Source organism: Lampetra fluviatilis, chromosome 17 (genome assembly GCF_964198595.1).
Source record: "Lampetra fluviatilis chromosome 17, kcLamFluv1.1, whole genome shotgun sequence".
Lineage (NCBI taxonomy): Eukaryota > Metazoa > Chordata > Hyperoartia > Petromyzontiformes > Petromyzontidae > Lampetra > Lampetra fluviatilis.
The window spans coordinates 1,802,899-1,826,791 of NC_136291.1; the positions used below are offsets into that span (position 1 = coordinate 1,802,899).

At 55.0% G+C, this 23,893-nt stretch overlaps 1 protein-coding gene across 1 annotated transcript in view; it reads right to left on the bottom strand.

The window, feature by feature from the left end:
- LOC144936718 (teashirt homolog 3-like) overlaps positions 1-23,893 on the bottom strand; it is a 65,695-nt gene that overhangs the window by 38,288 nt on the left and 3,514 nt on the right.

Sequence of the window (23,893 nt, forward strand, 5' to 3'; positions counted from 1 at the left end):
GGAGAGCGAGTGAGACATGGGGAGAGCGAGTGAGACATGGGGAGAGCGAGTGAGACATGGGGAGAGCGAGTGAGACATGGGGAGAGCGAGTGAGACATGGGGAGAGCGAGGGAGACATGGGGAGAGCGAGTGAGACATGGGGAGAGCGAGTGAGACATGGGGAGAGCGAGTGAGACATGGGGAGAGCGAGGGAGACATGGGGAGAGCGAGTGAGACATGGGGAGAGCGAGTGAGACATGGGGAGAGCGAGTGAGACATGGGGAGAGCGAGGGAGACATGGGAAGAGCGAGGGAGACATGGGGAGAGCGATTGAGACATGGGGAGAGCGAGGGAGACATGGGGAGAGCGAGTGAGACATGGGGAGAGCGAGTGAGACATGGGGAGAGCGAGGGAGACATGGGGAGAGCGAGGGAGACATGGGGAGAGCGAGTGAGACATGGGGAGAGCGAGTGAGACATGGGGAGAGCGAGGGAGACATGGGGAGAGCGAGTGAGACATGGGGAGAGCGAGTGAGACAGCGAGCGAGTGAGACATGGGGAGAGCGAGTGAGACATGGGGAGAGCGAGGGAGCGAGCGCGGGCTTAAATTCTGCGCAGGGTTGGAGAGACACTTCTAGGAAGAGGAAGATGCGATCGTCAACCTTCACGCCCTGTGCCCCCCCCCCCCGCCCCCGCTATAATAATCCCGACCGCCTACCGGTGGGCGCCTCTCTCCCTATCGAGGGCGCCTCGCGGGGGCGGTGTCCAGATTAATAAATCAATGAACAAAATAATTGGGGACACGCACCGGACATCGATTGGAGCTCGGGTAAAAAAAAAAGGCAACGAGATGGGGGTGGGGGGGGAGGTTGGAAGGTGAGGGGTGGATGTGGGGATAGGAGGCGGCTCGAGTCGGCGAAGGTGCGGGAGGCGGCAGGAATGGGAAGGGTGACAGATCTGACGATCTCGCTCTTGGCTGGGTCGACTAAGAAGGGACGAATCCGCGTAGAAAAGAATACAATCGTCCCTAACAACCTCACAACAAGGCCAAGTACCGAACGACAACAACAACAACACGAGCTACTCTCGATCACCCTTCATCTACCACGGTCGCCACCACTGAGATCCACGCGTTCTGTGTTCGCTCGCTCTCCCATCGCCCGGAGAACGCCGCTCCAGCCGTCACGCGTTCACTGCGGCGCCTCCTCGCGCCTGGGCATGCTGCGTAGTTGGTTCCTCGGCGTGTTTCGTCTTGTCCGACGTTTCGCTTCACGCGACCCCCCGGAGGCCAAAGTCAGATCCGTACAGAACGCTCGATTCCAGCACGTGAAGTTCCCGACGGCGGTTCCCTCCGAAACGTCGGACATTATGTTGTTGCCGAAGAACACGAGGCTTACGGCCAGACACCAACTCGCGCAAGCGATTACAGCACAGCGGTGAAAATCTACAACCCCCTCCCTCCCAAGACAAAGATAAAGAAGCCCACCCTCGTATAGCCTCAACAGACTGTTGGGGCGAGTGCTGTGAGCGAGCAGCAGCTGTGAAGGCCGGAACGGCACGCGAGAGGGGGTGGGTGGTCAGCACCACGCCACTCGCGGCCACTTTCGTAACGTCTCAGCAGGCAACTCATTTGAGGCCCAGTCGATCTGGAGTAGGACCCTGGACCGGTTCGGATAATGCCCACCGTTGTTGGTGTCGAGCGGGAATCGAACTCGGGGCCTCTGCCGGCTTTGTGAGCGCGGCGTTCCACTCATCCGCATACCATCACCACCACCACCACCACCGATACCTCCACTCCCCACCTCTCCCCGCCTCTCCCCGCCCGCTCCCCCGCCCGTGTCGAGACGACACGGAGCAGAGCGGAACGGGAGGCCCGTGACAAGGGTAAAGTGTCGTTCGTGACGAGGGATATCTCTTCATTTGTCTCGCGAGCCATGGCGAACGCCGCTCCCCGTCCCGTGCGGCGCGTGCCTCGTGGTCTCCCTCCCACGGCCCCCGCCTTTTTATCACCAGATGTGCAGAGTTCACATTTATAGCGGGGGCGGGAGGGGGAGGGGGTGGGTGGGTGGGTGGGTGAGGATGTGCGCATACGTGGCTGTGTGTGTGTGGGGAGAAGTGGTGTGGCGGTTAGCGCGCCGTGATACGAACCCCGCTACCCGAGTTCGATTCCCGCTCACGGCCAACACCAGTGACTATTATCTGAACCGGTCCCTTGGGTCTCCCCTAGGTCGACTCAGCCTACAAAAACGAGCACCGTGTAAAAACAACAACAACAACGCCACTGGGGAGACAAAGGCGGTTGTTGGCCAACCATAGCCTTCAGATGTGCTCCTCGCTAACGGCACTTGCCCCAAAAGTCTGTTGAGGCTACACGGGGGGTCTTTGTATCTGTCTCTTGTGTCGCTGTCTCTTCCGCGGGGAGCGGTGGGACAGCGGTTGGCGCTCCGCGCTAGGGACCCACATTTCGTCCGAGCTGCTTGTTGTGTTTAGTCTTTGTTGTCCTTCCCCGCACCTCCGATTAGCACGGTTGGCTACGTACGGTGCGAACGAAGTTCAACGTACATATACACACAACCCGGCAGAAACCCGAGTTCGATTCGCCACTCACGGCCACCCACCCCTATGTTGACTCGGCCTCAAACGAGTACTTAGTGCGGTTCGTACTCATCAGGATTAGGGCTTGATGTTGGTCACCCACCCCCTCGTGTGCCCTGCCGGCCTTCATAGGTGCTCGCTAACTGCACTTGCCCCAAGAGTGTATTAAGGCTACACGGGGGATATTTGTATTGTTGTCTCCTTCTCGAAGCTTTAAATAAGACAAAGGTCACCCGTATAGCCTTTAAACAGGCTGTTGGGGCAAGTGCTGTGAGCGAGCAGCACCTATGAAGGCCGTAAGAGCACACAGTGAGGATGGTGGTTGGGTGGCTAGCAAGCATCCATCCCACAGTTACCAGCGTGGTGAAGTATGGTCAAATAACCGGCAAGGCGTGGGGAGGTAATCATCCAGCAGTAGATTGCCAAAACAGCTCTACGTGCCAAAGTACTCCTCTTTCTTCAATTGTAATCATGTCATCATCACCATCATCATCACTATCATCGCTATCATCATCATCAGCAGCACTATCATCGCTGTCATCATCATCATCATCATTAACATCATCACTATCATCGCTTTAATCATCATCATCACTATCATCACTATCATCACTATCATCGCTGTCATCATCATCATCAGTACTATCATCGTCAGCACTATCATAATCACTATCATCACACCACCATCGTTTGATCATCATAAAGCAATTCAACGATGTGTGTATGTCTATCTTATAACTCGACAGCGAACACAAGAAGGAGGAGAAGAAGCAGGCTAAACCTAGCGGCGGTGTTCGTCACAATCTACACCCATTTACGCAAAGCGAAGGTTCCAATCGACATCGCGTTCACCTAACGCGCAGAACCACCAACCTCTTGTTTCATTCTTGGGTTAAATGGCATGAATGTCAATGTGTCATTCAACCCGCCATCACCCGACACAGCCAATTAGTAATGCATGTCACGTCACCAATTCGTTATTAGTCTCTTGCCCGGTGTGGTACGGAGAGTAAACCCAGAACTAACTAACTAATTAACGCTTCGTAGACCTCCGCCTCACTGCCATCTGCGAGTCGCAAAGTTCTTGGCACTTGAGCGAATACGGGAGCGTGAGTAACGGTGCGTGAATGGAGAAGGCAGACAGAGAGAGAGAGTGAGATAGTGTGGGGATTGCACGCAACTCATCGGCGATACTGTTGATAAGCATTGCTATTATTGACCAAACGGAATGTAGATAAGGGAGCCATGTAATTCCCATAGCGAGCAATGGGATTTGTATCGCAGGAAGGTATCAGACTAATATTAGACACGGGAGGTCTTTGTCTCTATAAGTATGCGCGTATGCGTATGTTTGTTTGTTGTGTTATCTGTGTGTGGGTGTGCACAACATCAGTAGCGATTATTTGAACCGATCCTGGGCCTCCCCTAGGTCGACAGCCTCAAATCTTTACCTGGTTCGGTGTGTGAACATCGCCACTGGAGAGACGAAGGTGGCCGGGCGTGGTGCTCGCTACCCAAACCCTCGTGTGCCGTGCCAGCCTTCATAAGTGCTCGCGAACACCACTTGCCCCTACAGTCTGTTGAAGGCTATACGGGGTGTCTTTGTTTTTTTTTTGGATCGAGTAATGGGGGTAGTGGTCGTATAGTGCTTAGTGTACGAACTCGGACGAACCTGAGTTAAATTCCCGCTTACGGCCCACATCAGTGCCGACCATTTGCTCCGGTGCTGGGTCATACCAACGTTGACTCGGCCTTAAATCGGTGCCGTGCATCATGAAAATCGCCGCTAAGGAGCGTAAGAAGGCCGTGCATGGTGTCGATCATCCGATCCATTGTGCACCGGTCCATCCTCCATCGGGTGCTGCTACTCACAGCACTTGCTCCCAACAGTCTGTTAAAGGCTATACTGGGTGGGCAGGGGCGGGGGGCGGGGGGGGGATCTTTGTCTTTGTGCGTCTCTGTGTGAGTGAGATCACGAAAATTCTGCTGCGCTGACCGTTTAGGCTGGTCATGCTTCAGTAGAGCAGAAAACCGTCGCTGCTTCAAACGGCGGCGTGATAAATTCATCTCGGGCGTAAATCTCACGCGTAAAAAAGGGGGCGGGGAGGAGGCGATGGGGAAGAGGCGAGGGGAGGGAGGGGTGGAGGATTGGAGGGATGGGGGAGGGATGGGTGTATGGGGGGGGGGAGATAATACAGGGAGAAAGGTGAGGGAGTGAGTCGGAGGGATAGAAGGGGTGGATGAATTGAACGATGGTGAAAGGTTGAGTTCGGGGATCATTGAGAATAAGTGGTGAGTGGAGAGGGAGGGTGGGAGGGAGGGGTAATTGCGTTTGGAGTCGGATACAGTGCGAGAGGTGCAGGGCAGAGGTGAGAGAGGCAGAAGGGGAGGGATGGTGAGAGGTTCAGTCTCGACTTCTTGAAGGATTGGTGGTGAGGGAGGGGAGAGTGTGTGCTCACAAATCATTGAATTATGATCTGGACACATTCCCATCGGTGAGCTCCTCCGGCAGGCGAGGCTACGTTGGCTGGGTCATGTAACCCTCAATGCCCAGCCACCGCATGCCCAAGCAACTTTTGTTTGGGCATCGCACTGCGCTACGAACCCACGCACCTGAGTTCGATTCCCGACCATGGCGTAACATAAGTGGCACGTTTTGTTCTGAACTTGTGCTGGGCCTACTCAAGGTCGACTCGGCCCTAAGTGGGTATACCTAGCGAGGGAGACGTACTGAGTGAGGGGGGTAGATATTGAGATGGTGGGGCGAGGGAAAGTGGGGTTTTGTGGAGAAACAGATGAGAGGGGGGAGCCGGTTCCCCTTCTCGATAAGGGGGGAGGGGGAGGTGTGGGCGAAGGAGGGAGGAAGAGAAGAGGGCGTGGGGGGGGGCTGCTGTGAGCAGAGCTAAACGAGCGTGGAAGGGAGATGTCCCGACCGAACGCCGCTGACAGAGCCACGCGAGTAGCTAACGGACCACATGACTTCATAAATAAATGAGCGCGCGCGCACACACAGTGGGCAGATGGGACAGGTGACATCGGAATTGAGGGTGAGATTAGTGCGTGCGTGCGTACACACGCGCGTACGTGTACATGCACGTGTGTGTGTGTGTTACGTAAGAGCGGTGGCGCATCGGTTAGCGCACTGCGCTACGAACCTGGCCAGAGCCCCGAGTTAGATTCCCGCTCACGGGTTCACCAACGCCATTTGCTAAATATCTGAACCGGTTCTGGGCCTTATCCCCTAGGTCGATTCAGCCTTAAACATGACTAGCTTGTGCGTTGTGTAAAGCGTTGCCACTGGGGAGACAAAGGCGGCCGGCCGGCCACGCACCCAATCATGGACCGTGCCATTGCAGCTACACGCTCACGGAAATGAAAAACCAAGATCGATGGCATGAATATAAATGCGTCGTTAAACCCCTCCACCACCCGACACAGCTAATTAGTAAGGGGTTTGTCACGTAAACAGAACGTGCCAATTCGTTACCAGTACAGCAACACCGGTGCGTTGGAGAGTAAACAATTCCAGTATGACGTTTCGTCAGTAAGTACAACCAGCATCATCAGGCGACAGCCAGATTATTTGTTGATGTGACAAACCTTACCAATTGGCTGTGTCGGGTGGTGGCGGGTTTAACGACACATTCATATTTACGCGATCTAACCCCCCCCCCAAAAAACCTCTATAATGGATAATATTGGTCGTGAAAGCCTCTTCGTGTTAAAGCAATTTTAACGCTCCCATTTGGCTAAACTATTACAGTTGTCGATGTTATATACATTAAAGTATTGTGGCCTTAAACGGAAAACATTTGTTTAGCGACGTTTCTGGAAATGGTCCTTCTCCAAAGGCACATCCACACAGGTAGGCGTAGATACACACACGTGCACACGATAATTTGCACACACATTCATACATACGTACACATAGACACACACAGGTCGAAGACACACATCTCTCGTATAGGCTGTTGGGGCAAGTGATTGTTAGCGAGCACCTATTAAGGCCGGCACAGCACAGCAAGTGTTGGGTGGCGAGCACTACGCCCGGCCGCCTTTGTCTCTCCAGTAATAACGTTTTACACACTGTAGCAGGTACTCATTTACGGCTGAGTCGACCTAGGCCAGGGAGGCCCATGACGGGTTCAGATATTCGTCAGCGATGTTGGCCGTGCACGGGAATCAAACTCGGGTCGCCTGGTTCGTAGGGCTACACGATCCCACAATCTACACCCACAGGGACTCGTGTATAGTGTAGGGCGGTGGAGGAGCGGTGGTGCAGTGGTTGGTGTATTGGTATCCGTCAGCGATGTTGGCCGCGACCACAAGCACCACACAAACACGCACGGACGCATGTACAGGGCCACGCATTTTGTCGTAAAACATCTCACGTGGGGGGTGGGGGAGGTGGGGGGCGGGGGGTTGGTGGGGAGGGGTGGCGGGAGAAACACGGCGGTGGAAAATCCCCACGCTGTTTGATGCGCCAGTGTCTGACAGAGTCAGGCGGTCTCAATCACATCCCAGAGGACCGCCACCGCCAAAACCGTCAAACCGCCAACTCCCTCCACTCCCCTTCCTCCCTCCCTCCCGAACCCTGTCCTCCTCCTCCTCCTTGTCTCTACTCTCTCTGCCTCCCCTCCCTCCTTCTCTCCCTGTCGCCCTCCCGCCTTCCCACCTCGGCGTGGCTGTCATTAGGCAGGTAACCTGACCTATTCATCACCGCTGGCCGGGAATTGAGTTAATGCCGCGCCGGGAGAAAGGGGGTGGGTGGTAGGGAGGGAGGGAGGGAGGGAGGGAGGGAGGGAGGGAGGGAGGGAGGGAGGGAGGGAGGGAGGGAGGGAGGGAGGGAGGGAGGGGCCGGGTGGTCGCGTAGGAACCTCGCGGTGCTGCTCGCTGAGCGCGCGTGTCCATGGCCGAGCGAGTGGCCAGGCACACGGGCGAGTGAGTGGCCGGGCACACGGGCGAGTGAGTGGCTGGGTCTATGGGCGAGTGAGTGGCCAGGCACACGGGCGAGTGAGTGGCTGGGTCTATGGGCGAGTGAGTGGACGGGCACACGGGCGAGTGAGTGGCTGGGTCTATGGGCGAGTGAGTGGACGGGCACACGGGCGAGTGAGTGGCTGGGTCTATGGGCGAGTGAGTGGACTGGCACACGGGCGAGTGAGTGGCTGGGTCTATGGGCGAGTGAGTGGACGGGCACACGGGCGAGTGAGTGGCTGGGTCTATGGGCGAGTGAGTGGCCGGACACAATCGTTGCCATTGAGGATTTGCCCGCATTAAATTCATAGACGGGCGAGATTTCTTTGGAATATTCTCTGTCGCTTTAAAATAAAAAAAACGCGGAATCGTTGCCTTCGTCTCGTGCGCTCTCTAACAGCACTTGTCCCCTTCGGTCTAAGAGGCTAAACGGGGAATCTTTGTGCTTGGCGTGTTTGCGTTTGTGGGAGTGTATGCGTATGAGTGTGTTACGTGTGTGCCTCTTTGTGTGTGCCTATGCGTGTGCATATGTGTGTATGCGTGTGCTGGTTTGTCTGCATGTGTTTATCTGTGCGTGTGCGTGTCGTGTGTGCGCGAAGCGGCAGCGTAGTGGTAAGCGCACCGAGCTACGAATCCGGCGACAAGAGTTCGATTCCCATTCACCACCACGAATATCTGAAGCCGCCCTGGCTCTCCCCTTGCGGCGAATCAGCCTCCTACGAGTGCCTGCTGCGGTGTATAAACATCGAGACAAAGGCGGCCGGGCAGAGTTGCCGGCCTCCCACCCCCTCGTGTGTATTTTGCCGCACCTTCATAGGTGCTCGCTAACAGCACTTGACCCCAACAGCCTTAGAGGCTATACGGGCGGGCTGGGCGTTGTGTCTTTGTCTTTGTGTGCGTGTCCTCGCTACGGGTCGCCGGCTCATGGCTCCGTCGGAAACCCGGAGCCGATCGCAGCGTCAAGAATCCATCACCCGTCCCCGCTGCTAATTAGCGCAGTCGCTATAACGAGCTGCCCCGCGCCTCTCTCCCCCCAGCAATCAGCCCCCCACAACCTACACCCCCGCCCCCCCCCCCCACACACCCTACACCACACCCCCGCCCCTCCCCCGCACAGCCCCCCCCCCTCCTCCTCCACGTCCCACGCACCACCCACCCCAATCCCCACTACCTCGCCCACCTCCCTCCCTCCCTTCCTCCCACCTCTCCGACAATATACACGCACAAAGACAAAGATCCCCCCCGTACAGCCTGAACAGACTTGTGGGGCAAGTGCTGTTAGCGAGGGGGTGGTGTGGTCAACATCACACCTGGATGCCTTTGTCTCCCCCAGTGCTGATGTTTTGCACACCGCCCCAGGCACTGTACTGATTTCAGGCCGAGTTGACCTAGGGGGACACCAGCACCCGTTGAAATATTCGGGGGCAGTGTTATTGTTACGTGAACCTAAAGCGAACTCGGGTCGCCGGGTTCGTCGCGCTGTTAACCACTCACCATGTCATCATCATCATCACAATCAGAATATTGTTTTATACCGGAGTAATCCTATCAAGCTCTTTTTCACAGATGTCCACCACCACCACTACCGACAGTGATGGACGGAGCAAATCGGGAACTTTGCGCTTGTTCATCATATATCTTTATTCATATGATCATTATCATCATCAATAACCATACATCCATCCTAAGTTGAAGAGCTCTCAGTGTTCATTGGCTCGCGTGCAGCGCTTCGCTATCAACAGCGCGCGGGGCCGGGATGATTTCGAAGCGACGGTTGTCAGCGAAGGATTCCGCGGGGGGTGTTGCCGAGATATTAATGATGGATTCATTAAATATTTTTAGGGAGGCGGTGGGCGAGTGGGTGGGTTTGCGGGTGGTGTGTGAATGCGGACCCCCCCCCCCAAAAAAAAAATTAATCCGAAAGCCTTCTGTGGGTAAGATCTCCGCGCGGACTCAACACCTCTCGCCCCGATCTCCCATCCGCGTATCCCGCTTGTCCCATTACCATCTCCACTCATCGCCAAGTTGGCGTGGACAGATGAACCCCCTCGGAACGCCAATGCTGTAATACACCACTCAGCACCTTATCACCCCCAGCCCCCCACGATATGTATGATGATATCTCATATTCAATCCCCCGCTCGCATCTCGCCTCTCCAACTCTCTCACCTCTCCACCAAAGCCGCTCACCCTACGGAGGAAAAAAATCTCTCCCCCACCAACTCCCCCCCCCCCCGCGAAAAACGAGGGAGCGTCTCCCTTGTTGGCGGTTGGGGAGAGACGCAGCGACGAGTCTGGACACGCCGCCGTGTCAATCTGTGCCCCCCTCAACCACCTCACCCGCCCCTGATCGTTCCTCCCAAAGCGCGCATTGAACAAGAGAAGGAACGAGAGAGAGAGAGGGACAGGCATAGAGTGGGTTGGAGCGCAGAGATCCCCAACACGGTTTGAGGGTTAGATGGACGGGGTCGAGGGAGCAAACTCATCAGGTGTGTACTCTCAGGCCGTGGAACCCTTCATACCGGGTTACTAATGTCCCGGTTTTATTGGTGGTGGTGATGCCGCTGCTGCGTTGTCAATGGTGAACAATCACTCATAATAACAACAAGAAACTCACATTTGTCAATACTACTGTGGTTTTAATATAGACGACGTTTACGGTAATGCCCCATTTTCATAACACATGAATAAAGATAGGAACATAAATGCATTAATTAATGCGCAAGTACGCATTCATACATGCGTACAAAGAGAGATCCCCGTCCAGACAGACACTCGTACAGACAGACACGAGTTCAAACAGACACACGTTCAGACAGACACACGTTCAGACAGACACGCGTACAGTCATATTCACGTACAAATACACAGACACACGTACAGACACACACTTATCCAGCCATTACCCCATACACGTACTCGCTCTTTCGCCCACTCACACAGTCACTCGCTCACTCGCTCGCTCACTCGTTCACAGTGACTCTCTCATTCGGTCACTCACACGGTCACTCACTCGCTTGATAACTTACGCCTTCAATCGCAGGCTCATTTAAGCTCATACCTCCTCGCTAAACTCACGCATCCACCCGTCTGGCTCACCCGTTCACTCACTCACTCACCCAAAAGCTGGTTTGCTCGCCCATTCACTCCTCAACTCAACGACGCATCCATCCGTCCACCCACTCGCCCACATATCCACCCATATAACCATTCACTCACCCACTGACCCACCCACCAAATTGCTCGGACAGAACCACGTGGGCCAACTGTGACGTCACGTTCAGGCTGCTTGTGTCGAAGTGCACACTCAGGCCACGTGGCTCAACGGCAGAGGTTCGCATGAGAAGGTTGCGAAGTCAAATGCTGGTTCGGGGGGTTTAACTCAGCCGCGTATTCCTCTGGGATCGGTTAAAATAACTCCGACTTTATTGGGAAGTCACCAGTGGATGCTATCCACCTAGAATCGCACCCCCTCCCCCCGCCATAATAATGTGCAATTTCCACCACTGGCTCTCCAGAACTGTCAGCAGGAGATGAGCACCCAATGCCTCAAAGATTGCATTGATCAGGAAATCAATCATATCTCTCTGTCTATATGTGTGTATGTGTATGTATCTCTGTGGAGAGCGGTAGTGTAGCGGTTAGCGTGCTGCGCTATGAACCCGGCCACCCGGGTTCGATTCCCGCTCACGGCCAACACCCAGTGACTATTATCTGAACCGGTCCTGGGCCTCCCCTAGGTCGACTCAGTCTAAAATGAGTACCTGGTGCGGTCCGTAAACATCGCCACTGGGGAGACAAAGGCGGTTGGGCGTTGTTCTGGCCACCCACCCCCTCGTGTACCGTTCCGGTCTGCATAGGTGCTCGCTAATCACCGCTGGTATTGGAAGTGAGCCGGAATGGGAATTCAGTGTTTCCGGGTTTGTAGAGCAGCGTGCTAATCACTGCCCACCGCTCCCTGGACACTGATATAGACTCAAACGCACTAACATACAGTCACGTACACACACACTCAGAGATCCACACAAGCGCACACACCCACGCACACACGTTCAGGTACACACATCGCTGCAGACAGTCAAAGCATACGCCCGCACACGAGACAAAGATCCCCCAGTTAGCCTTGTAGAGCCCTAAGGGCAAGTGCTGTTAGCGATGGCCTTAGGATGCGGTCGAGACAACCCGTCTGGTGTGGCCGTCACCACGCTCGGCCGCCTTTGTCTCCCTTTGGCTCATGCTTCCCCACCACTCCAGCCACACAATAACACAAACATCCACACACACGTGCACAGTGATGTCACTGCCGATGTCAAGATGAATACACGGTAAGGTGCAGCCAACACAGACACAGATCTCCAGTAAACCCCTCGTATGCCGGGGGGTGGGGCCAACAGTAGGCCCGGCCGCCTTTGTTATGGACGTATGTTGAACTTCTTTAGCACCGTACGTAGCCAACCGAGCTAGTCGGATGAGCGGTATCGCACACCGCACCAAGTGCTCCTTGGCTGATTCGACCAAGGGCAGGGTTCGGCAACCTACATCATGCGATTCATAAAATATAGATTTTTTTTACCGAATTACCACGGAAGTCCAATTTACCATGGAAGTCCAGTGCACCATGGAATCCCAATTTGCCACGGAATCCCAATTTACCATGGGAGTCCCTTTGACAAGGGGAGTCCGAATTCGTAAAAAAAATGGCTCCCCTTGGTCCTTTGGTTGCCAGACCCCTGACCTCGGGGAATTAAACTCAGGTGATCGCGTTTTGTAGTGCAGTGTGCTAACCACTGCGCCACCGCTCTCTCCCCTCCCCCGAAGTACACACAGCAATGACACACACGCATGCCGTATGTACCCTACATGTGACGATTGCAACCGCGTATCGGTCGATCCGAGTCCAGCGGAGCGGTGGCGCTGCGGTTAGCGCACGCCGCAGACTGTGAACCCGGATACCCCAGAGCTGTCGTTCGGGTACGCCAAATCGTGGCGGATAGCCCCGGGCCCCGCGCTTTAGGGGAGGGGGGTTGGGTTGGCACGCTTCGACGTCACGTGTCAGACGTAATGCTTCCAGTTTAGTTTGAAGGAGTGCGTAGGAGTGTGAGTTGTCCCGGGCCCAGGATCCCCACCCTATGGACGGCCCTGCGGATAGCTGAGTTTCATTCCCGGCCACGGCTAAACAAACCTGACGAGTGATATTATTACTACCAAACCGCCGTTACTTGCCCACATTTTCAACTATGCAACCACCGCGCATTATCATTGCGGTTGTACTTGCGAGTGCAATCCATGGCAGACGGAAGGCGACCGAGCGAGCGGGCGGATTAGTGAGCGAGCGAGCCGCCTCGTGTCATTTCTGTTGATGTTTTCCAATGGGCTGGAGGGCTGAAACGTCGAACAACTGCCGAGTCCGGTTCATGTTGATACTGCGCCTGGACACATCCGGCAGGTGAACATTGGCGACTAGGAACTGCGTAGCCCCGAAGATGTCACGCCGAGTGAAGGCTCAGCCGAGATTCGTGCGCTAAACCCAAAGGCCCTCGTGCAGCCTTAACGGAATTACGTGGAGGGGCTGATCGCGAGTAGCATCCTCCGATGAAGTAGGCGGTTGGTCAGTACTACACCCGGCCGCCTTTGTCTCTCCAGTGGCGATGTCAACTGCAACGTCGCACCGAGTTATTCGCCCCCCCACCCGCTGGAGTGCGACGCTCGAGCCGATGGAAAGCGGCGACCGATCGTCGCTGGATTCGTGGAATGTAAATGTCGCGTGTTTGGTGCTGGGTGACTTTTGTTTGTCATTCAACGTAAAAATGATGCAGCTGGAAACGATTCACTCCTAAAAAATAAAATGTCGTGTTTGGGGGAGGGGGATGATGGGATATGTTCAATTTGTTTAACGCCTAGAGACAGAAATATACATTAAGTACACATGTTATCGTCTGTATAAATGTAAACGTATATATTCGTGAAGAAGGCAGACGTTGCATGTGCGAGGGATAATCTTTGTTAGCAGGGAAGCGGCGTCGTAGTGGTTAGCGCGCGCTGCGCTGCCACGGCCAACATCAGAGGTGATCATCTGAACGGGCATCAGGGAGACAAAGGCGGCCGGGCGTGGTTCTGGCAAACACAACCGCCGCGGTTCCTTGTGTTGCCGGCAAGTGTATCATGCGCTCGCTTCTTGCCCCAATAGCCCACGTGGGCTATACGGGGGAACTGTGTCTTTGTATGTGTGCGTGCGTGCGTGACCTGTCACAGCCGCCCTCACAACATCGAGCAGAGCGCCGGGCGGATAAAACGCAGCAAGTTGTCAGAGTAGGGAGCGCAGGTGGTGCATCTGGGCAGTGATCTCAGTCACTCAACACGCGGCATCTGGGCCCGGTCCCTTGACCTCCTGCCAGCAGCTTCGAGCCTTCAACGATTCACGTGATAATCTGAAAGTGCACCTAGCCTGGCACGAGCGCTGGCACTTCGTGGCAAATGCCGGCTGCTTCATGTTGGGATCCGGTGCGTGGTGTGTGTCGGTGTTGATGTCCGTTCGTGTCGATGTCTATACGTGTGTCTGTGTGCGTGTGTCTTTCTGTTCATGTGGGGAGAGGCAGGATAGTGGTTAGCGCACTGCATTGCGAAGCCGACCACCCCAGTTCGATCCCCGCTGATGACCAACCAATGACGATTATCTGAGACAGTCCTGGGCTTCCCCTAGGTTCGCTCAGCTTGAAACGCGTGCCTGGGGCGATGTGTTACGAGTCACATGCGCACCCCTGAGATTAGCACGGTTGGTTACGTACGGTGCGAAAGAAGTTCAACATACATCCAGGGGGGCGAGCGAGGTGTTGGCCACCTACCTTTCTCGTGTGCCGTGCCGTGCCGACCTACATCGGTACTCGCTAAGCATGTTAAGGCGATACAGGTGATATTTGTCTTTGTGCGCGTGTTTCACATATGCCTCAATGCGTCTGCGTGTATCTGTGTCTCTCCCTGTTCGTATTTGTCCTCTGCGCGCGTGTGTATCTGTCTCTGCGCCAGCTATGTCTAAGTATGTGTGCGTATGTGCACATATCTGCTTGTACCTCTGCAATAAGCCCACGTGATTAACTCTCTCTCTCTCTCTGTCTGTGTCTGCCTGTGCGTCTCTCCGCGTCACATTTCACAGCCATTCTACAAGCAGATTACTCTAAACAACAGTGACAACAACAAAGGCGAAACCGCAAGCCGTCACTTGTGGAACGCTCACGCCTAACACCGCATCGGCGTCACGCCGTGAATACCGCACGCACAAAGGGTTGTCCGGAATCCGAAGAACCAGTGGCAATGTCACTTGCAATTTGCAGATGGTACGTGCACATATATGTATTAAAACAGAATACCAAGTAAAATATGTGATTCGTAACTCGGCTGTTTATTGCATGCGTGTTGGTCGACTCTGCCTTAAAGGAGGACCTGGTGCGGGAGACAAAGGCGGCCGAGCGTGGTGCTGGCCACCCCCTCCCGCCCCCCCTCGTGTGCCGTGCCTACATTCACAGGTGCTACACGCGAGCGGCAACTTGCCACGTTGGTCCGTAAGCGTGCGCGTGTGGTTATATTTGTTCCGTGTCATTGTCCTCGCGATGAAATGTGTTCATTTAACACGGCGAAAGAAGCCCGTCTCGGCGCTTGTTTTCGACGCTGCACATTTGTGTAATTTTTTTTCTCTTTCACCACGAGCCCCGACTGAGATCGCAGGCTCGAACGACAACCCCGACTCGCGGACGTTCCAGCTCGACGGCTGTTGCAGTGCGTCGGATGTTCGTGCGGAGGGTCGGGGTGTTCTAGCGCGTTCTAACGCGGAGCTGTGTCTTTGCAGGCTTAAGAAACGGCGCGGGTGGATCGCTCGCTGTGCTGGCCACATCGCAAGACCGCTGACTGATAGCGAAGCATTGCTGGAGGGGCATCTATCCAGCAGTGGATTGATGGTGGTGATGATGATGATGGCGAGGGTGTTGATGGTGATGATGGTGGCCATGCAACGCGCGTGAGATTTCGCGACGCGTTGTGAGAAAGGCTTTCATCCAGCAGTTGATTGATGATGACGGTGGTGATCATGGTGATGATGGTAATACCGATGGTCATACAACGCCCGTGATAAATAGCGATGGCTTGCGGGAGTGGCGTTCATCCAGCAGTGGTTTGATAATCATAATAAAGTGAGTGTGGATTGTGAGTTGCGCTGCAGGTCCAATGAAAGATAGCAGCGGATTGTCGTAAAGACTGTCATCCAGCAGTGGATTAATGACGACGATCAACGTGGTGAACGCGGTGGTTGTTGATGATGATCAATGCGGTGGCTGCTGCTGCTGCCGCCACTGCATTCTGCTGATGATGATGCAGCAGCGCGGTGCTGTGGAGCGGTGGCGCAGCGGTTAGCACGCCACGGATCCCATCAACCCGGGGCCCACCCCCGAGTTCAATTCGACCAAGCCACGGCGAGGCGGTGTCTGGGCACCCTACCCCCTTCACCTCGCCACGTTGACCCGCGGGGTGAAGTATGGTCATCGTTATTCAGCGCCGAGTGGCTGGCTACGCGTTAACGCGAATGGGTTTGGTGCGTAAGGAATGTACGCGCGTCAACATGTCCTGCGTACACACAGACACGTTACACGTACAGGCACGTCTACACACACATGCAATATACAGGCACGTGTACATACATACAGACACCACCATCCACACAGACCCGTATACATACAGACACTATACATACAGACACATTTACATACAGACACGTATACACACATACACATTTACACACAGATACATTTACATACAGACACTATACATACAGACACACTACATACAGACACGTTTACACACAGACACATTTATATACAGACACATTTACATACAGACACGTATACATACAGACACTATACACACAGACACATTTACATACAGACACTATACATACAGACACATTTACACACAGACACGTATACATACAGACACGTATACATACAGACACATTTACATACAGACTCTATACATACAGACACATTTACACACAGACACGTATACATACAGACACGTATACATACAGACACGTATACATACCGACACTATACACACAGACACATTTACATACAGACACGTATACACACATACACATTTACACACAGACACATTTACATACAGACACGCATACATACAGACAATACACACAGCCACATTTACATACAGACACTATACATACAGACACTATACACACAGACACATTTACATACATTCACATTTACATACAGACGCTTACATGCACACGCGCACCCAGGCACACAAAGACAAAGATCGCCCATATAGCCTTGTTAGCAGACTGCAGGAACAAGTGCTCTTAGCGATCACCTAGGAGGGTTGCGGCACGGCACACGAGGGGGTGGGGGTGGCGAGCACCACGCCCGGCCACCTTTGTCTCCCTAGTGGCGATGTTTTTACACACCGTAGCAGGTACTCATTGGAGGTTGAGTCGACCTAAAGGATGCCCAGGACCGGTGCAGATCTTCGCCACTGATAATTGGTAGTGTGCTCGAGTCGAACTCGGGGGGTGGGGTTCGTAGCGCAGCGCGCTAACCACTGCGCCACCGCTTCCACGACCCCCCATGTAGCATGAACAGACTGTTGAGGCAAGAGATTTGTTGGCGAAGCCACAAACACACGTACACACGTGCACACGTACACACGGACACACGTACACACGTGCACACGTGCACACGTACACACGTACACACGTGCACACGTACACACGGACACACGTACACACGTACACACGTACACACGTGCACACGTACACACGTACACACGTACACACGTACACGTACATACACACACACGGACACACGCACACACGCACATAGCTACTCATGCATAGACAAACTAAGCACACGCAGACACGTGTCTACGTACGTGCGTACACAAAGACAAAGATCCCCGTATAGCCTTAACAAAAAAATGTTGGGGGCAAGTGCTGTTCACGAGGAGCACCTATTCGAGCACGACGCTCGATGGGGCGATGTCGCCAAAGCCACGCCCGACCTCCTTTGTATCCCTACCAGCGACGTCCACACACGCCGCACTAGGTAGGGTAATCTATTAAGGCTGAGTCTACCTAGGGGAGGTCCAGAACAGGTTCAGTGTCACTGGGATTAGAGCGCGGTGCGCAGAACCCACCACCCAACCGATTGACGCTACACGGAGTGTAACGTCTCCAAATACATCTCACTACAATGCATCTCTCTACAATGCATCTCACTACAATGCATCTCTCTACAATGCATCTCTCTACAATGCATCTCTGCATAATGCACCCAGGGCGTATCCAATGACACACACACACAGCCGGGGTGTACAATCAGACCGTGAAAGACGAAGACAAAGATCCCCCGTGTAGCCTGTAACAGACTGTAGGGGCAAGTGCTGTTAGCGAGCACCTTTGAAGGCCAGCACGGCGCACGAGGGGGTGGGTGGCCAACACCACGCCCGGCCGCCTTTGTCTTCCCAGTGGCGATGTTTTTTTTGCACACCGCACCAGGTACTCATTTGAGGCTGAGTCGACCTAGGGGAGGCCCAGGGCCGGTTCAGATAATCGTCACTGGTGTTGGCCGTGAGCGGGAATCGAACTCGGGGCGCCAGGTTCGTAGTGCAGCGCGCTAACAGTACACACTACAATCAGACCGTACACACAGACGCACACACAACACACAGAAGCAGATACACACAGACGCGCGCGCGTTATCTAAAATAACAAAACACACTTGTCGTATGTACAATCAGACGCACACACGCGCGCAGAGAAGGTGCAAAGTGACACCCGGTGTATACGATCACCAATTCCTACATAATGCACAGACACACGGTGTAAAAATCACGAACAGACTCACACACACGCACACGCAATACAGCCTACAAATCACACACACACACGCAGGCGTTTACCAATTGAGACAAAGACACACAGACACACGTCCATGCAACAAGAGCGACCGGCGTTCGCCACTAAGTGGTGGTGACGTTATCACGGTGTTTGTGCCAGGCTAGGTGCACTTTACAATCTCACACAGACGTACAAACATACACACAGACACGGCATAGAAGTTCACGTTCGCAAACATAAAGGTCCCCCGTATAACCACAATCGACTGTTGGAGCAAGTGCTGTTAGCGAGCACCGATGAAGCCCGCCACACGAGGGGGTTGGCCGCCCGGCCACCTTTACCATCCCAGCGTCGATGCCGACACATCGCACCAGGTACACATTTGAGGCTGGGTCGACCTAGGGGAGGCCCAGGGCCGATTCAGATAATCGTCACTGGTATTGAACGTGAGCGGCAATCGAACGTGAGTCGTCGGGTTCGTTCTACCGCTCCCACGCAGACACACAGACACGCACGCACGCTTCACGATACAGCGCACCGCCTTTCGTCACACACATGCCGTACCAATTTACAAAATAACACGCGCTCGCCATGCAGGAGTCAGACAAATTCACACCCACGAGGGGCGTAAAATCACACGCTGCACAATAAGGCCCACTGCACAACATCACGCACGCTATATAACATCACACGCGTACACAACATCGCACAGTGCTGTTAACGAGCACTTATGAAGGCCGGCACGGCACACGCACGAGGGGGTGGGATGGCCAACACCACGCCCGGCCGCCTTTGTCTCCCTAGTGACGATGTTTACGCACCGCACCAGGTACTCATTTGAGGCTAAGTCGACACGAACACACGAACTCGCACAACACACCAACTCGTACAACACACGTGCACACGAAGAGGCGTCCCGCGCAGGCACCACGGACAGCGCCGCCAAAGCCGCCGCGGCTCGAGCGAGCGGGCGGGCGACTCGAGCGGGCGGGCGACTCGAGCGAGCGGGCGACTCGAGCGAGCGGGCGACTCGAGCGAGCGGGCGACTCGAGCGAGCGGGCGACTCGAGCGAGCGGGCGACTCGAGCGAGCGGGCGACTCGAGCTAGCGGGCGACTCGAGCGAGCGGGCGGCTCGAGCGAGCGGGCGGCTCGAGCGAGCGGGCGGCTCGAGCGAGCGGGCGACTCGAGCGAGCGGGCGACTCGAGCGAGCGGGCGACTCGAGCGAGCGGGCGACTCGAGCGAGCGGGCGACTCGAGCGAGCGGGCGACTCGAGCGAGCGGGCGACTCGAGCGAGCGGGCGGCTCGAGCGAGCGGGCGGCTCGAGCGAGCGGGCGACTCGAGCGAGCGGGCGACTCGAGCGAGCGGGCGACTCGAGCGAGCGGGCGACTCGAGCGAGCGGGCGACTCGAGCGAGCGGGCGACTCGAGCGAGCGGGCGACTCGAGCGAGCGGGCGACTCGAGCGAGCGGGCGACTCGAGCGAGCGGGCGACTCGAGCGAGCGGGCGACTCGAGCGAGCGGGCGACTCGAGCGAGCGGGCGACTCGAGCGAGCGGGCGACTCGAGAAGGTCCCGAAGACGGCACTCGAAGCGCCGTCTTCTCCCTCCTCCTCGCTAAGAGCTCCGGCAGGGGAATCTCTGCTCAACTTCAGACGATTCAATAACTCGCGCCGTGAAAATAAAAAACCTTGCCGAGGAGCGTGAGCGTGTGTGTGAGTGTGTGTGAGCGTGTGTGTGAGTGTGTGTGAGCGTGTGTGTGTGAGCGTGAGCGTGTGAGCCTGAGCGTGTGTGTGCGTGAGCGTGTGTGAGGGTCTGTATGTGTGAGCGTGTGTGTGCGAGCGTGTGTGTGAGCGTGTGTGTGTGAGCGTGTGTGTGAGCGTGTGAGTGTACGTGTGTGTGAGCGTGTGTGTTCGTGAGCGTGTCTGTGTGTGTGAGCGTCTGTGTGTGAGCGTGTGTGTGAGCGTGTGTGTGTGTGTCTGTGTGTGTGAGCGTGAGTGTGTGTGTGAGCGTCTTTGTGTGTGAGCGTGTGTGTGTGTGAGCGTCTGTGTATGTGTGTGTGAGCGTGTGTGTGTGTGAGCGTGTGTGTGAGCGTCTGTGTGTGTGAGCATGTATTAAGCTCCCCTTTGGGCAAACTGTCAGACTCACGCACGCATTATCCCATCCCCGGCTTAACCTCTTCGGCCAATTGGGTTGTTACCGTGGATGTTCTCTCTCTCGCTTCCTCTCTCAATATGCTCCGCTTAATTTCCCGAGCGAGTGTCACGGGGGGGTGGGGTGCGCTGCGGGGTGGTTCGGATTGGGGGTCGCGGGGGGTGATAGAGGATAGGAATTATTTAAGAAGGCGCGGAATCAATGAAAACACTAAAAGTTACAATACAATCCTCAAAGATGGTGCGCGAGCTGGAGATGTTGTGAGAGACGCGTGTGATGTGTGAGCGTGAGGTACGGGACGGATGTGAGAGCGTGGTGGACGTGAGTGAGGGGTGGACGTGAGTGAGTGGTGGATGTGAATGAGTGGTGGATGTTAGTGAGTGGTGGACGTGAGTGAGTGGTGGATGTGAGTGAGTGGTGGATGTGAGTGAGTGGTGGATGTGATTGAGTGGTAGATGTGAGTTGTGGATGTGAGTGAGGGATGGACGTGAGTGAGTGGTGGACGTGAGTGAGTGGTGGATGTGAGTGGTGGATGTGAGTGAGTGGTGGACGTGAGTGAGTGGTGGATGTGAGTGAGTGGTGGATGTGAGTGAGTGGTGGATGTGATTGAGTGGTAGATGTGAGTGGTGGATGTGAGTGAGGGGTGGACGTGAGTGAGTGGTGGACGTGAGTGAGTGGTGGATGTGAGTGAGTGGTGGATGTGAGTGGTGGATGTCAGTGAGGGGTGGATGTGAGTGAGTGGTGGATGTGAGTGAGTGGTGGATGTGAGTGGTGGATGTGAGTGAGTGGTGGATGTTAGTGAGTGGTGGATGTGAGTGGTGGATGTGAGTGGTGGATGTGAGTGAGTGGTGGATGTGATTGGTGGATGTGAGTGAGTGAGTGGTGGATGTGAGCGAGTGGTGGATGTGAGTGGTGGATGTGAGTGAGTGGTGGACGTGAGTGAGTGGTGGATGTGAATTGTGGATGTGAGTGGTGGATGTGAGTGAGTGGTGGATGTGAGTAAGTGGTTGATGTGAGTGGTGGATGTGAGTGAGTGGTGGATGTGAGTGAGTGGTGGATGTTAGTGAGTGGTGGACGTGAGTGAGTGGTGGATGTGAGTGGTGGATGTGAGTGAGTGGTGGACGTGAGTGAGTGGTTTATGTGAGTGAGTGGTGGATGTGAGCGAGTGGTGGATGTGAGTGGTGGATGTGAGTGAGTGGTGGACGTGAGTGAGTGGTGGATGTGAGTGAGTGGTGGATGTGAGTGAGTGGTGGATGTGAGTGGTGGATGTGAGTGGTGGACGTGAGTGAGTGGTGGATCCGAGTGAGTGGTGGATGTGAGTGAGTGGTGGACGTGAGTGAGTGGTGGACGTGAGTGGTGGATGTGAGTGGTGGACGTGAATGAGTGGTGGATGTGAGTGAGTGGTGGATGTGAGTGAGTGGTGGACGTGAGTGGTGGATGTGAGCGAGTGGTGGATGTGAGTGGTGGATGTGAGTGGTGGATGTGAGTGGTGGATGTGAGTGGTGGATGTGAGTGAGTGGTGGATGTGAGTGAGTGGTGGACGTGAGTGAGTGGTGGATGTGAGTGAGTGGTGGATGTGAGTGAGTGGTGGATGTGAGTGAGTGGTGGATGTGAGTGAGTGGATGTGAGTGGTGGACGTGAGTGAGTGGTGGATGTGAGTGAGTGGTGGATGTGAGTGAGTGGTGGATGTGAGTGAGTGGTGGATGTGAGTGAGTGGTGGATGTGAGTGAGTGGATGTGAGTGGTGGACGTGAGTGAGTGGTGGATATGAGTGAGTGGTGGATGTGAGTGAGTGGTGGATGTGAGTGGTGGATGTGAGTGGTGGACGTGAGTGAGTGGTGGATGTGAGTGAGTGGTGGATATGAGTGGTGGATGTGAGTGAGTGGTGGATGTGAGTGAGTGGTGGATGTGAGTGGTGGATGTGAGTGAGTGGTGGATGTGAGTGAGTGGTGGATGTGAGTGAGTGGTGGATGTGAGTGAGTGGATGTGAGTGGTGGACGTGAGTGAGTGGTGGATGTGAGTGAGTGGTGGATGTGAGTGAGTGGTGGATGTGAGTGAGTGGTGGATGTGAGTGAGTGGATGTGAGTGGTGGACGTGAGTGAGTGGTGGATATGAGTGAGTGGTGGATGTGAGTGAGTGAGTGAGTGGTGGATGTGAGTGGTGGATGTGAGTGGTGGACGTGAGTGAGTGGTGGATGTGAGTGAGTGGTGGATGTGAGTGGTGGATGTGAGTGAGTGGTGGATGTGAGTGAGTGGTGGATGTGAGTGGTGGATGTGAGTGAGTGGTGGATGTGAGTGAGTGGTGGATGTGAGTGAGTGGTGGATGTGAGTGAGTGGATGTGAGTGGTGGACGTGACTGAGTGGTGGATGTGAGTGAGTGGTGGATGTGAGTGAGTGGTGGATGTGAGTGAGTGATGCGAGTGAGTGAGTGGTGGATGTGAGTGAGTGGTGGATGTGAGTGAGTGGTGGATGTGAGTGGTGGATGTGAGTGAGTGATGCGAGTGTGTGAGTGGTGAACGTGAGTGGTGGATGTGAGTGCGGGATGACGCGAGAGGAGATGCGAGAGACTCGGATGTATCCGATGGTCGCAAGTGCATTGCTAACAATGCGGCCGTTGCTATCGCAAGAGGCGCGTTTTAAAAACCTCGCAAGGACCGTGAAACTAGCCAATCAACATCTCCCCTCCCTACCAAATCCACTGCTGGATTGAAGGCAGCAATGTTGGTCGTTGGGGGAGGAGGGTGGATGGAGGGGAGGGGGGCTTCGTCTGACCATATTTCACCGCGTCGGTTGGTGAACAAGAGCGGTGTTATGAGTGACCTCGACCTGTGCAGAAAATAAAGACAGATAGAGAGCGACACTGTGTCGTGTGTATGTTGAGCTTCTTTCGCACCGTACGTAGCCGACCGCGCTAATCGGAGGTGCAGAAGACATACACAGAATGTAGATACATAGCTGCACTGTCGCGTGATTGCTAGCCGTGGCGGGAATCGAACACAGGTGACTGATCACGCCAGCCACAGTTCGCCCTTAGCGTAGGCGAGCTGCAGATCAGACCTCGACATCGGCATCCATCTCCTGAATCACGCGTGGCCTTGCCGCGGCCGTCACGAGCTCGAGGAGACATGGTGAGTCCACCCTCCTTTCCCCAGAGCCGTGAGTCGTCTCGAGACGATATCCTCCGCCTGGTTTTACCGACACGACGAATAGATTTCCGTACCCTACGAGACACGGGTGGGTCGTGCGAGTCGGTTGGTTAGCGGTCATCTCATCTCGCTCTCTCGATCCGAATTCATCAGTTGGGGGG